The 12,458-nt window shown below is 37.3% G+C and overlaps 1 long non-coding RNA gene across 1 annotated transcript; it reads right to left on the bottom strand.

Moving 5' to 3' along the window:
* Positions 1-5,596: 5,596 nt before the first annotated feature.
* On the bottom strand, positions 5,597-10,970 carry LOC104215020 (uncharacterized). The gene is made up of 4 exons (XR_011400801.1): positions 10,841-10,970; positions 8,777-9,902; positions 8,548-8,652; positions 5,597-6,388 (listed from the first exon to the last, which is right to left on the bottom strand). It is a non-coding gene; the product is annotated as an uncharacterized lncRNA (long non-coding RNA).
* Positions 10,971-12,458: the final 1,488 nt, after the last annotated feature.

The following is a 12,458-nucleotide window of genomic DNA, read 5'->3' on the forward strand; positions in this document are numbered from 1 at the left end:
AACAAACCGAAATCATACCTGAATGACATTCAACTAGCGTAGCGGCCTTAAGCCTACCATATGAAACACATCAACGAGTCGGGCCTCCCCTTCTTGGGCGCCCTCTACTCGCCTGAATACCTCGTTGTGACATATCAGCCCGAAGTCTAAGACAATCTCTCACCATATGGCTAGTATCTACTGTGAGCATGTAATTTTTCCCCTATATGAATTACTCCCATAAATTTAAAACAAAATAATTTTTTTCAGTGTTTGCATTTTTGGGGATTTTCGTGGCAGTTTCTGGTAATTGTTTGCATTTGTCTGTGCATTTTTATTTTATTTAATTAATGAAAATTACAAAAAAAAAAGTATGTTGCATTTGCATTTAGGATTTAATTTTATATTTTAGGATTAATTTACAAATTAGTTATTTTATAAAAATAGGAAAAAATCACAAAAATAGTTTATTTTGCACTTTTAATTTTAATTTTGAATTTTGGTGGTTTTTCCTTTAATTTAGTTTTTAATTATTTGTAGTAGCAATTATTAGGGTTAATTAATTTAGTGTGCTAGGATAATTTGGTTTAGGATTTAATTTAGGTTTTAGTTTTAATTTTGGAAAGAAAAAATGTTTTTTAAGAAAACTGAATTGGAAAAAGGAAGGAAGTAAAGAAGGTTTAAATTTGGGCTCAAACCCAGTCCAACCGTCCCATCCCAAACGGAAGTCACCCAATACCCGGCCCAACCCACGCCTGACCCGGTCTGTATCCCCCCTCAAACAAAACGATGTCGTTTCGATCAGTGTCGATTTGAGCCATTGATCTCCACTTGATCGAACGGCTCAGAACTAAAGCCTGGGGAGTATTTATATGTCCGAATCTGTCCCACCCCCCTCAAAACCCTTCTTCTCAACACCCCACAAGAACATCCAAGCTTAACCCTAACGGAGCCGCCTCAATTTTCACAACCGTCCACCGGCGGCGCCACCCCCAACCACTCCCAAAATAACACCGCATGATCATCAAGATCCCCTCATTCCGAATCCCAACTCCACTTCCCTCAAATCACTCCAGAGTCTCTCGAATCTTAGATTGAAGGGATGAACCCTGATTCCCAAAAGCTCCTGATTCAAGTCTGCTTTCAAGATTTAGGCTTGTTTTGATGTTATTCGTGTGTTCTTATTAAGAACACACGATTAATATCATAGTTGGACGGAAAATCCGAGAAGTTGATGATTTAAACTCCATTCCTCAATTGCTCGAGTCTCAGTAGGTATTTCCTTTACTTCTTTTCGGTTTAAGCTAGTTTTCTTTCTTTCCTTCCATTTCTCTGTTTCTCCTTTTCTTCTTGATTTTTTTCTATTTTTTTTGTTTTTCATTTAGTCCTGCATGGTTAATTATAAAATTATTTTGGTCTGTTTGGTTAAATTTTAACTAGTAAGTCTTTTAGCTTAATTTTTTTAATTGATGAAATGTTCTTCGGGTTTACAATCCATTTGAGCCCAAACATTTTCTTTTGCTATTTTTGGTTCTGCTTTTAGTTCTGTTGTTTGGGTCTTTGAATTAACTTGGGTCCAAAGGGGAAGGGATTAGCCCAGATGGGGATTTAATTTGGGTCTGCAAATCTATGACCCATAGTTGGTTTAGGTTGGGAGGGTAAATATCAAAGGTCTGAGGGGTAATTTGGGGTAATTGGTTGAGGGAGTCTGTGTATAACAGAATAGGAAACTTCCTAAGAAGCTAGGTTGGGGATATTTTGATAATCTGGTAACTACATTAGGGACAGTTAAGCAAAAAGGAAATTAGGCTAAGGATTTTTAAGCTGAAATGAAAATTGGAGGAGGGTAGAAGTACAAATTTAATCTCTCTATTACTGCCCTACTCCCTTGCCTATAAAAGCTTATTTTCTTGCCATTCAAGGCAAACAAAAAGAGATAGAAAAATACAGAAAATCAAAAAACCGTTGGAAAAAACAAAAATTACTCTTCCATTGAAAGTTTCTGTAATTCTTGAGGCTTTCACTTTTGAAACAATCTCTAAACAATCAGGGGCTAAAATGGTTTGAGCTTGGTTGGTTTTCAAAAGTTTGGTTCAAATTTTGGCTGTTTTTTTATCACTGGGCATCAGTTGATATTTCTGTTGATTCAAAGTTTGGTTAAAAGCTGGTTTCATTGGTTATTTTTGGGCTGACTCTACTGCTGCTGTTGATTAAATTCTTATTCTCCTTATTTCTTTCTTCAATTCCAGGTACACATCTTGATTCTAGACATGTAAAGAGGTTTCAAGTGTTATGAAGAAATGAGGATTCTTGTTACTTGCTAGATGTCTTTCTCTGTTGTTCGTTTTCATTTGATTTGTTAGTCCATGTCTTCTGTGCTAGTAGGTGTAAAATAATGTTATGCCATGAACCTTTGAGATTTATTTTGGGTCTTGTAATTGGACTCTGTTTGGTGTTCATTCATTCAATCTGTGTTAGAGCTATCTGTTAGGGATTGTATGGAGTAGTTTTAGGGGTTGCTACCCAGCGTTGGTCCAATTAATGAAATCAAGGCCATTTGAGATTGCTAGTGATCTTCCCCGCATTAAAGGAATTGTGCACAAATACTCTGATGCCTTCGTATGCCGGAAGACTCGATCTCGAGTCCGACCTTAATCCATATCCGATTCTCTAAAGCCTTGGGCTCATGTTGGGTTTGGTTGAAAGCCTTGGTGTTGGTCTATCAATTTTAAATGGGTATGAGCTTTTCATCTAAATTTCATTGATAATTTTTCCTTTAATTAATTGAATTTTCACTAATTACATGGTGAGGTATGTTGTATTAAATAGGAAATAGTTATGGCCCTCACAATAGGATCTAAAAGTTCGAATAAATCGAGGTGTGCCGTGCCAAATAAAATCTTAAATGTACGACCCTCGTTTAATTAATTTTGATTTAATCTTTAGAATTCGAGGCGTGCCATTTAATGAATTTTCATGGCCCTCGCAAAGTTGCTAACACGTAGTTGCTTTAGGCGCTCCATTTTAATAAAATTAACTTCCTAAATTCGGGTGCGCATTTATGTGACCCAAATCTAAATCTCAATAATGTCAAAATATGTCGAAGACCACGAGTACATTTATGTGACGTGGTTCGAGACATGTTTTAACAGTGTTGCAATATTCCTAAAATAAACAAAACGGTTAAAGTATTAAAATGCACGTAGGTCTGAACATGTACTAAATCAGATAATTAAGCCGAATATAACAGTTGAGCGACCGTGCTAGAACCACGGAACTCGGGAGTGCCTAACACCTTCTCCCGGGTTAACAGAATTCCTTACCCGGATTTCTGGTTCGCGGACTGTTAAACAGAGTCAATCTTTTCCTCGATTCGGGATTGGAACCGGTGACTTGGAACACCATAAATCTCCCAAGTGGCGACTCTGAATCTTTCAAAATAAATCCCGTTTCTATTGTCCTTTAATTGAAAAAATTCCCTTTATTTATACCCTCTCGGGGGTGTAGGCAAAAATAGAGGTGTGACAGCTCCACACTCAAAGCACTCTCTCTACTGACGAGGTTGTGGGAACTGTGCGGTACGGGTACCCCAAGACCCATGAACACCTGAGTCACCATGCAAAGCCTGAAGCGCGAACTGAACTGGCTGACCCACAAAACCTCTACCATGTCGCACCCTGCCTCTAAAATAAGGAACAACAGATCTCCCCGGCCTCGAGGCCTCCTCGCCTCCTCAAACTCTCTCTCCTGATCTCGTCTGCCCTCTTTCTCATGGCCCCTCATGTCCTCTCTCTCCCTAGCATGTATACCCTCTATCTTCCTAGTAATGCTCACCACCTGTTGAAAAGAAATATCCATCTCCAACTCACGAGCCATGCTAGACCTGAAGCTGGGAATAAACCCCTCAATAAACCGGCGAACCCTCTCGCGAACAGTAGAAATCAAGGCTAGGGCACGTCTAGCCAAGCTAGTGTAATGGACAGCATACTCCGAGACAGTCATAGTACCTTGGCGCAAATGCTCAAACTTTGCGCGCCATGCATCCCTGAGGCTCTAAGGGACAAACTCTCTCAGGAACATATCTGAAAACTAGGTTCAAGTCAGTGGAGCTGCCTCATCCAGACTATCTAACTCATAGATGCGCCACCACTCATAAGCGGCTCCTCGAAGCTGGAAGGCAGTGAAAAAAACCCCACTCGATCCTGATATACCCATAGTATGGAGGATACGGTGACACTCCTCCAGAAATCCCAAGGCATCATCTGCTGCTAACCCACTGAATACAGGAGGATCATACTTCTTGAACCTCTCAAGTCTCTGTTGCTCATCCTCTGAAGCTGCTAACCCGTCCTCGGGCTGACGTGGGATTACAAGCTATACAAGAATAATCTCTGGGACGTGATCAACATGCACTCAATGCTCAGGAGTGCGGGCGGCGGGAGTCTGTGCTCCTCCTCCGGCCTGAGATGTGGCTGCAATAAGGGGAAGCAACCATTCCTAAGCCAAAGTGGTGTACATGCCCATGAACTGCGCAAGAGTCTCTTGAGGAGCTGGAGTAGTAGTAGCAGTAGGCGTATCAGGTGCCTGGACTCCGGCTAAAACTCCTGGTGGTACCTCAGTGGCAGCTCGTGCAGGTGCTCTGGTTGCGCCACGTGTGCGTCCTCGACCTCTAACGGATCCAGTAGGGGGTGCGGGTGCCTGATCATCTCTGGTAGCACGTGTCCTCACCATCTGTGAGAGAATGAAAGACAGAGGTTTAGAGTTGTGATGTCAAAAATCTCGCACACAGGGAAATTAAATGAAATGGAATTTTCCTGACGCTTACATAGCCTCCCATAAATAAATACAGACGTCTCCGTACCGATCCGCGAGGCTCTAATAAATCGGCTTGTGATTCATGGCTCCTATGAACCTAGAGCTCTGATACCAACTTGTCACAACCCCGGTTCGCCCTCCATGAACCATCGTGATGGCACCTAGTCTCTATGACTAGGTAAGCCTAACAATGCGGAATATAAACAACAATTGCGGAAGAAATAATTTAAAAAATGAAATAGTAAAATAAAACAGTGTTTAAGATGTAGCCTGGCACATAACAGTACAAAATCTCAACCTAACACTCCCAAAATCCGGAACCCCATGAATCACAAGCTAAGAGATACATAAGAAGCTCTAACTCCAGAAATGTCTAACAAAAGGAAAGCTACTAAAGGGCTATACTATTACATAAAGATAGAAAGGGATTCCTCGGTCTGCGGACGCGACAAATATACCTCGAAGTCTCTACAGAAGTGTCTCACCTCAAGGATGATAAGATTGAGTGGAAGTATCTGGATCTGCACAATAAAAATGTGCAGAAGAGTAGCATGATCACACCACAACGGTGCCCAGTAAGTATCAAGACTAACCTCGATAGAGTAGTGATGAAGAACAGTCCAGACACATACCGGTCCAATAAACTGTACAAATATAGGAACAACAGAACATGATATATATATATATATATATATATATATATATATATATATAAAGACGGCACGAAATGTCTAACAATACTACAATCACAATAAGGGAATAAAACAACAAGTAACAGCAAAAATACCAAAATAGTGACATAGAAAAGCGAGCGAAAACACAAAACCAAATCCGAAGTTTACAATACAATAAAGGTAAGTAATAACTCAGGTACTACGGCAGTGTTCCCATCAGGTCTTATGCAAAACTTTCCACTAAGTACCGAATCTCAGACAAATTACATCTCACGAGTCCCCGTACCTGAAATCTAACACTTGGCATCCTGTGCCCCATCAACTTCATGGTCATGCCGACAACTCCCTTGCTAACTAGAGCTACTCTCACATATATATCCAGTAAACGAGGGTGTACATCTATACTCAACAAAATCAGGAGGACGTCACATCCAATAGGAGTGTTCAACTACGTGTATGCTTGTGCAAGTGCTTTAATATAGTTCCTACCAGCTAATAATCGTAAGGAAAAGAACGGACATCACGTAAGATGTTTCCTTACAATTCCCACGAGATAAAGCTCACACAGGTAAGCGTACCACAACACAATATTAAACTACAAGAATGCCCCCAGGCCATCACAAATCATCACAATTAATCCCTGACATAGCCCACCTTGTCTCACCATGTGTGCAAATAATAACATAATAAGTGCCCGCCTTGTTTCGCCACACGTGCATCATAATGTTCTCACCTTGTCTCGCCATATGCGCAACCCACATATAATTATATATACATATATACCCCGCCTTGTCACGCCGCATGTGCAATACATCAATAGTAGCAATAGCACGGTAGAAACCTCGTCCAACCCCATAACAATAGCCGCACGGCAGAAAGCTCGTGCATCACAATATCAACAACCACACGGCGAAAACCTCCTGTAGCACCATAACAAGTACAACAACAACAATGACAATATATACAAGAACACGACAAGTAAATCAACTCAAAAACTTTCGATCACAAGGAAACGGTAAAACTAACTCACAAGGAATAACCATAATAGAGAATACTAAGCGTGATAAGAACAGCTCGACAGGGGAGAAAATAATATGAAGCAACGATCCCACAATATGTAATTCAACATCAAGGAAGCTAACACGAATCAAATAATTCCAAATAAGGAAATGTCAACTAAATATAGATTGTCTAAACTTCTTTTAAGGTTGGGCAATTTACGAAGAATATATAATAATTTCAATTAAGGATGAGCATCGGGAAGATAATCATCACCTCAATCAAGACTAAACAATTACAGGGGAGATAATAATGATTTCCAATAAAGACCACTACTAGAAAAGTATTGATTACATGGAGATTTTCCTAGGGATAATATACAAATATTCACAGGTAATTTGATTTGCTGCAGAATTTCCTACCAAAATAAATCCATTGGAAAAACCTTCGAGGGTAATTATTACCTGCGAATTAAAAGATCCCCATGTAAATTACATGGGGATTTGTATCCCTATGTAACTTACTTGCGGATTTATCAGCGAAGCATATAAAAAAAATCGCAAGAGTATTTTGGTAAAAATTCATAAACAAAGGGAATTTTCTTGGGAAATTATGTAGGAAGAAATCCGCAGGTAATTCCCCATGAAGATCCTCATGTAAATTCGTAGGAAATTTTGAGGTGAAATTTTATGGACGAAAGGAATCTTCTTGTGAATATTTATGAGAATATTCCGCAGGAAAATTCCTTTAAAAATCCCAAGTAAAATCCGCAGGAGTATATTTTCGCAAGAAAATTTCCATGAAATATTTGCATGTAAAATCCCAGAAAAATTCCCAACAAAATCATAATGTAATCATAATCTAATGCGATTAGTATTTAACAATTCGCAGGAATATAACAAATCCACAATCTCACTTAAAGAAGAACTTTAACATCTAAGGCGAAGGGCTGATCATTTTGACTATTGAATTGAAATAAAGCAAATAACTGAATGTTGCAACAATAAAATAGAAATAATAGCAGACAAAGAGAGTGACCAACAAATTCAAACCCTGCTCTAAATTCAACAGTGTATCATATCATTACATTAAACTTGCTTGAAATAAAGGTCCAAGTCAATACTATTTCAATTATATTTATATATTGAACAATAAAGAGGCCTAATGTTTTTTACCACTAGGGGCTACTAAGGGTTTAAAGGGTGTTTTACTGCTGAAGTTTGGTCAGCTCCTACTGGATTTTTAAACAACCTGGGAACAACATTTGAGTTGGGAAAATAGTAGCTTGAGGGGCTGATATTTAGAGGGTGTTGAAATGAGTTTGGGGAAGTGTTTGAGAGTAAATTTCTGCCCTGTTTCTCCACTGCTTGAGCTGCTAAAAATCTGCAGCTTTGGACTAGAATTTGGCAGAAGAATAGCTTCAATTTCGGCAGTATTTTTAGAGCAAAATTCGCATAATTTGAGCTAAGTTTTTTGCTGGGTTCCAGTGAGTACTGATCAGTTTTGAGCTGTAGTATATTTTTTATTCCAATAGTTCCACATTGATTGTTGTATTCATTCTTTAAAGAACATTTATTTTCCATGTTAATTGTTATATTCTTTTGCAACTTAGATATAATTTGTTCTTCTCGCAAACTAGTATTTTCTTGCAGTAGTTAGTCTCTAGTGTTATTCAACAGACACATGAAGTTCTCATGTGGATTCTTTTTGTTGAATATATCTTTTGTTAATTTGCTTATTTTCTTTGTTGTATCTATAAATTTTAGTCATTTCCTTATTGTCGTTCCTTGTGCGTTGACAAAGCCTTCTGCTTAGCTATGCAAGACTTTAGCATGCATATGATCCTCTTGTACATTGAATTGGATAGAGAATAAGCACACATGCAGTAATGAAAAGATAAGGAAGGAGAAAAAAAGATGATTAGTAGTTCTTTAGTTACTGGCGATAAGACAGATGCCGTATATCTAGTTTCAAAATGGTACTTAGGTAGTACAAATTTAAACTCTTGGCATATCTGTTTATATTATAATGTTGACACTGAAGTAATGCTTCGGAAAAAAGTAAAAGAAGGAACACTTACATAAGCAGCTTCAGCTTTCTCATTTACCCAATATTTTTCTTTTTTTGTGCGATGAATCTGAAAATAAAATTATGCAATTGAAGGTTCTTTTCCAGTAGCTTCTTTCTGTAAATAAAGGAAAATACAATATTATCAACACTGAATATGATGTTATTTTCCTGAAGAAATAAATTTAAAAAGCTATATATATATATATATATACACACACACACATACACACACATATTACCATTCTCTTCCAAATCACTCGATGAGGTATACAACCACTTGTATGAACTGAGACACCTTCATTTGAATCACGATTCTTTTTGTTTTGTTCGGACTTTGACTTAAATTCAGGAGACTCCCAATACTCCTTTATCTGTTTGAATACATCATCCTCCATCCAATTTGGTCTCACAGGCAACTTTTTTCTAGTATCTTGAAAAAGTTGGCTCATTCTTGTAGCTGCTCTTTTCTCAAAGTTGAAGCCTAGGAATAAGTGGCAAGTAATGTATTGTCTTCTGAGGAACCTTTTTATTACCCTTCTTGCGCCCACGTTCTTTGTAGTGAGGTTCTTTACAAAACTTACATTCTGTCATCTCTGTATCAACCTTGTAATACAACATACATCCATTAACACAACAATTAATTTTTTGACTAGTTAGACCAAGTCCTGAAACTAGCTTTTTCGCATGATAGTAATCTAGAGGTATCTTATTATCTGGAAGACTTGTATCCTTCATTAATTGTACCATTGCATTAAAACAGCTTCGTGACATATTGTACTCGGATTTAATACTCATCATTCTAACAGCTGTAGACAACTCTGAATATTTACATCCAGGCCATAAAGGTTGTTGAGCTGAATTCAACATTTTGTAAAACCTGGTAGCATCCATATTCGGGGACTCTTCTATATTGGGTTCAAATTGATGCCCAAATTCTACACCAGCAGCATCATAAATCTTACTATAATATCTATTTACATGTTCATAGTCTTCCTCAGGAATATTACTTTGACTGCTTGAAGGTTTGTCAAAGTTATACCCTTGATGACAACTCGAAGCACCTGAATAGATATGTTCATTCAAATCAATTGGAGGTGCTTCCTCTCCATGCGATATCCAATACCAATATCCTGGCGTGAACCCTTTTTTGAAAAACATGCGCAATAACTTCATCGCGTTTTAGGTGCTTCATATTTTTACAACGCTTACAAGGGCACCTTATGACTCCCTCGGACAAGTACTTAGGCTGACTACAAGAAATTTAATAAACTCATCCATGCTACTTATAAATTCATCCGTATACCCCGCTCGACGGGGAAGAAGTCTATTTTCCATCGATTTTCGATGCTCAGAAATTTTCATTTTCTGAACCAAAAGATAAATATATTTAAAAACACAGATAATAGCATTTAGGCACTAGACATAAAGTAGCTAGTGTTGGAATTCTTGGATGCCCAAAAATTAATCTAATAGCAAAATTGTGCAGAATGAACAATTTTTTTAGTCATTTGTCAGCTCATAAACAATTTTTGTAGTTCACTATAATCACTACAATTAATCTTTGCGTCCACACTAACAGATCATACAAAAAAGAATTACGAGAAAATATTCCATAGAATTCGTCCAAAACAAGAAATCATGTCCAAATACCATTAATTCATGGGAAAATATATAAATAAGTCTCTTAACTTTCTCATTTTATTCTAGTCCTAAATGTTTAATTCTTTATATATATGTTAATTTATATTGACAAAGAAATAAACAAAACAGTAATTGGCCAAAACTCACATTCACTTTAACAAAGGATGGGATAAACAAAATAAAGATGATTGGCCAAAGCAGTAATTGAACATCAATATGAAAAACAAAATAAACCTTAATTATGAATTCCAAATAAGAGTTAGAAGAAATAAACATCGAAAACAGAAAATCACTAGATAAATGCGTTTCCATTTGAAGAAAATAGTAAGACTCCAAAACAGAGACAACATCTTATTTTGCTCACTTACGACAATCCATTTCACCAAGTTTGGACAAAAGTCGTTCTACATTAAGATCATTTTTTTTTCTTTTGCAGAGAAGGGTGTGAAAGCCAAAACAACAAGGACTCTTCTTTAAAATTTCTCAACAGGTAACGGATTCTTCTTTCATAAATTTCAATAAAAAGGTAGTAAAAACAACCATGACCATAAAAAACATACATTTGGCTAGAGGCGTACATGTGGGGAGAAGTCAAGTGTCTTCAAATTTTTATAAAAAAATAGAAAATTACTGGATAGATATAAAAAAGAAGAGAGGCTTACGGGTATTTAGAAGAATGGGGAGAAACGATGGAGATGAAGGAGATTAGGGGGTGGAGGAGACGGAGAGAGCAAAAGCACCGGTTGAAGTTTGAGAGAGTACAATATCCCAGCGTTACCATCGTCTCTAAGTACCGATCTAGGTTTTTGATTCTTTTCTTTTTGCTATGGCGCTTAAGTTTCCCGCTTCTGTTCTTTTTTTTTTAGTTGTAAAATAATATGTATATATTAAAGCTTTTATTATCTTGGAAGTAAATTATGAATAAAAACTTTAAACGTTTAGATTATAACCATAAAATTTATAGAACTTTCAAAGCTAACTTACGTAATTTCAAAATTTTAATTATGACCATCTATGTCAATTTAACATAACAAAAGATAATTTATATTTCTTAGAAAAAGAATTAAATTGCTTGAATAAAAAAAATTTATTCCGTAAATAATGAAAAAAATTGTGTGGGAATGTTGTATCAAATTATCTTTAAACCAAAACAATTTCACTAAGTTTGACATAACTATTTTTAAAAAATATTACTTTTTCAACATAAGTAAGTCATAATTCGTAACATCTTCCCACAAAAAATATTTTGTAGACTCGAAGAAATCAAATTGAGATGTTTCTTACATTTGTGTGTGTGAGTACGTGATTTTTGCTTTGCGGAAACTACTCCAAAAGAAATCGAAAAAGTAAAACAAATTACCTTCGGGTACAATTTTGAGAATTTGCGTGACGTTTTGATTATTATTCTGTCCGTAAATGCTCGCCTTGCTATAGTTAAAAATACAAAAATACATGTCGCATGCATGATACATTTAGGAATTAATTAACCATTATTTGGTTTTAAAAGCGAAAATCACAAAAAATATGCATTTTTATTCTACTTATTACCATGAGAATTTTATTAAATGTTTTAATTCGTGCGATAATTGTTGTTAGGTGTTAATTAATAGTTGTGTAGTTTAATTTTGGTTTTAGGAATTTTTGTTTAATTATAAGAAAAGAAAATACCGGATTTGGGCCAAAAATTCAACTGAAAATCAAGCCCAAACCAATACAATGACCCAGTTTAAGCCAGGTCTTCCAGGGACGCCCCCCAAACGACGCCGTATAAGGCGTTTGATCTGAGTCGTCCGTCCAATCTAATCTAACGATCCCATGGCCTTCCCCAGCACCCGACTCGTTTAAACCTTAGACCGACCCAGTCTTATTTAATGGAAACGATGCCGTTTCCTATTACAAAATAGATCCTGGCCATAGATCCAACTCGATCCAACAGCCAGGGTCTAATCTCTTACCCTATATATAAACCCCTCATCACACCCCACGCCCCCAAACCAAACCCCATCTCGCCTACTGTGCACAATTCGTCCCAGACACAAACCCAGCATCCCCCGTTCAAACCCTAGCCGCCACCCTTCACCCTCGTCGTAAACCCGGCAACCACGACGCCGGTGACTGCCAAAATAACACCCCTGATGCACCCAACCACCCTGAACACAAATCTGTTAGCAGCTTGCCTCGAATCATTCCCCATCGTCTCGAATCTTCGTTTGAAGGTTCGAGCAAAACCCTGATCTACACCAACCCACCCCAGATTCACACCAGGAACTATCCTACCCT

Source organism: Nicotiana sylvestris, chromosome 7 (genome assembly GCF_000393655.2).
Source record: "Nicotiana sylvestris chromosome 7, ASM39365v2, whole genome shotgun sequence".
Lineage (NCBI taxonomy): Eukaryota > Viridiplantae > Streptophyta > Magnoliopsida > Solanales > Solanaceae > Nicotiana > Nicotiana sylvestris.